Genomic DNA, 3747 nt, shown 5'->3' on the forward strand with positions numbered 1-3747 from the left:
GCTTACAATACGAATGAGGAGACTGAGGCCCATCGAGGTCAGGTCGCTGCCCAAGGTCACACCGGTGGGACACGGTGGAGCATTTGAGCTCAGGCTTGTCTGACAGGACCCAGACTGCGGGGTAGCACTGGGGTGGGAGTGAGGAAGGGGAGAGAAGAGGCCAGGTGGCGTGGAGTGGGGGAGAAAAGTTGAACCCAATCTCTGCCTATGCTATGGTCATCTGTCACCCCCACCCCAACCTCCTGAAGGAGCAGAGTCCACTCCCTGCCATCCCATCAAACAAACAAAAAAATCTCTCTGCGATCTTAGAGGTCCTGAATCCCCTGTCTGAATCCTGGGCGGCGGGGGCGGGGGGGGGGGGCTAGACCATTAACGATCCCAGAAATATTCCCCCCCCCCATTACATTAGGAGGGCACATAGGACTTGCCACCCTAGTGGGTGTGGACCAGAAACTGGAAGGAACAAGCAGGCCTGGGAGTGGGCTGTAGTGTGTGGGTGGCGGAGGAGCAATTTTAATTTCTCTTGTCAAAAATGTCTATTTATATTTTGTTGAAATTAACTTTGCAATTAAAAACTTAAAAAAAAAACTACGGTCCTTTGCCATCCAGCTCCAGCTCCAGTTTTCCACGAGGCCTTTCCTGACCTGTATGGAAAAGGCAGAGCAGATCACTCTGCAGTCTAGGGTAGAGAAAGGGGCTGTGGTTCATGGGACCCTCCTGTGAGGCTGCACCCAGCTAGGTCTTGAGCCAAGCCTCAACTCAGTCCTGTCTCCCTTCCACTCCTGCATTCTTGACTTGGCAGGAAGGCTCAAACTGGGGTCTCTGGGCCATCATAGCTAATGATGTGAGGTGGGGTCAGGGGCTTGAGTGGTCTTTGTGTAGTGTTGGTAGCAGGGTGAGACCAGAACATTTCTCAGGAGGGAGTAGCCCTGGAGGACCCTGTCTGGTGGACTGGCCACTGAGATCCTGCCCAGTGGTCCCTGGATATGTTCTCCCCCGCCTCCTGCCCCCATGCTCACCAGGCATGCCCACCCTGCTTACCATGTCCCTGGGAGTGAGGGCTTTCAGGACTCCAGACCTGAGCTATAAAATAGAAGAGAAGCAAACTCACGCTCTGTATACAATGAGCTGTGCGCGTGTGGGTGTGAGTTAGTACTCACTGAAGCAGTGACCTGAAAACCCAGTCCAGGCAACACAGCTGGGAGAAAGCCTCCTGGGCTGGGCATAGGCAGGCGGCCCCAAAGTCCTCAAGGATTCGCAATCCTGGCACATCCACCTGTGCTCCATGAAGACAGAAACTCTGTTCTGTCACAGATAGCACCCTGAGATGAAACTCATAGACAGTCAGGAGGGACCGGAGAGGCTGAGAGAGGGTGCCGCTGCCTAGAGCAGCAGAGCCACTGTGACTTGGGCACCAACGGGGCCACCTCTATGGGAGCTGCCTGGGAGAGTGTGGGGACAGCTGGATGAGTAGGCCCAGAGACTGGAATAGAAATTTGTTTAAACTGCCCCCCTAGAGTGACTGTAAAAAATATTTTTAGTATACTTCATTTTTTAGAGCACATTTAAACATTTACAGAAAAAATGGGCATAAAGAGTTCCCACATACCCACTCTCCCTCAACGTCTAGTTTCCCAGTACATTTGTTACGATTGATGAGCCCATATTGATACATTATTAACTAAAGTCCATACTTCACATTAGGATTCACTTTTCATGTTGTATAGTTCCCTTGTACCTGTCACCGTACCAAAAAGATTTGGTCGACGTTCAACCGTTTCAGGAAGTGGCATATGATCAAGAACCGATGGTACTGAAGGAAGAGGTCCAAGCTGGACTGAAGGCATTGGTGAAAAACAAGGTTTCAGGAATTGACAGAATACCAACTGAGATGTTTCAACAAACAAATGCATCACTGGAAGCACTCATTTGTCTATGTCAAGAAATTTGGAAGAAAGTTACCTGGTCAACCAACTGGAAGAGATGCATATTTGTGCCCATTTCAAAGAAAGACAATCCAACACAATGAGGAAATTATTGAACAATATCATTAATATCACAACAGAAGTAAAATTTTGCTGAAGATAATTCAAAACCAGTTACAGTAGTACATCGACAGGGAACTGCCAGAAATTCAAGGTGGATTCAGAAAAGGACATGGAACCAGGGATATCATTGCTGATGTCAGATGGATCTTGGCTGAAAGCAGAGGATACCAGAAAGATGTTTATTTATGTTTTATTGATTATGAAAAGGCATTCGACTGTGTGAATCATAACAAATTATGGATAACATTGTAGAGAACGGGAATTCCAGAACACTTAGTTGTGTTCATACGGAACCTGTACGCAGACCAAGAGGCAGTTGTTTGTATGGAACAAGGGGATTCAAAATGGTTTAAAATCAGAAAAGGGGTGCGTCAGCGTTGTAGCCTTTCACCATACCTATTCAGTCTGTATGCTGAGCAAATAATCTGAGAAGCTGGACTATATGAAGAAGAATGCCGCATCAGGATTGGAGGAAGACTTATTAACAACCTGCGTCATGCGGATAACACAATCTTCCTTGCTGAAAGTGAAGAGGACTTGAAGCACTTACTGAGGAAGATCAAAGACTACACCTTCACTATGTATTACACCTGAACATAAAACAAAAATCCTCACAACTGGACCAATAAGCAGCACCATGATCAACAGAGAAAATATTGAAGTTGTCAAGGATTTCATTTTACTTGAATCCACAATCAATGCCCATGAAAACAGCAGTCAAGAAATCAAATGACGCATAGCATTGGGCAAATCTGCAGCAAAAGACCTCTTTAAAGTGTTCCAAAGCAAAGATGTCACTTTGAGGACTAAGGTGCACCTCACCCAAGCCGTTGTGTTTTCCATCACCTCATATGCATGCAAAAGCTAGACCACAAATGAGAAAGACCGAAGAAGAATTAATGCCTTTGAATTATGATGTTGGTAAAGAATATTGAGTATACCATGGACTGCCAGAAGAATGAACAAATCTGTCTTGGAAGAAGCACAGCCTTAGAAGTGAAGATGACTTTGTCTTGTGTACTTTGGACATGTTATTAGAAGGGCCCATCCCATTGAGAAGGACATCATGTTTAGTAAAGCAGAAGGTCATCGAAAAAGAGGAAGACACTCAACGAGATGTATTGACACAGTGGCTGCAACAATGGGCTCAAACATAGCAATGATTGTGAGAATGGCGGAGGACTGGGCAGTGTTTCATTCTGTTGTACACGGGGTCACTAGGAGTTGGAACCAACTAGACAGCACCTAACAACAACAGCTTAGTGCTATGGATTTTAACACAAGGATAATGTCATGTATTCACGTTGACAGTAACTTGAAGAATAGTTTCACAGCCCTAAACATGCCCTGTGCTCCACCTGTTCATCCTTCTCTTACCCCCCACGCCCCATCCCTTGACAGCCACTGATCTTTTACTGTCTCTGTAGTTTTGCCTTTTTTCGGAATGGCATGTGGCTGGTGGAATGACTTTTTAAACATGTGATATGAACATATGACTCCCCTCCTTGTCAACCTGCAGGTGGCTCTCCATTAGTTATGGAATAAAGTCTAACCTCCTTAAGAGGCAGTATCACCTATTGGTCAAGGCCATGGGCTCTGGTGCCAGAAGACCTCATTCAAACCCTGCTTCTACCTGTTACCTTTTGGGAGACCTTGGGCAAGTTATTTAATGTTGGAAGACAACTCCCCATGGGTCTCT

The sequence above is a fragment of the Elephas maximus genome, chromosome 4 (genome assembly GCF_024166365.1).
Source record: "Elephas maximus indicus isolate mEleMax1 chromosome 4, mEleMax1 primary haplotype, whole genome shotgun sequence".
Lineage (NCBI taxonomy): Eukaryota > Metazoa > Chordata > Mammalia > Proboscidea > Elephantidae > Elephas > Elephas maximus.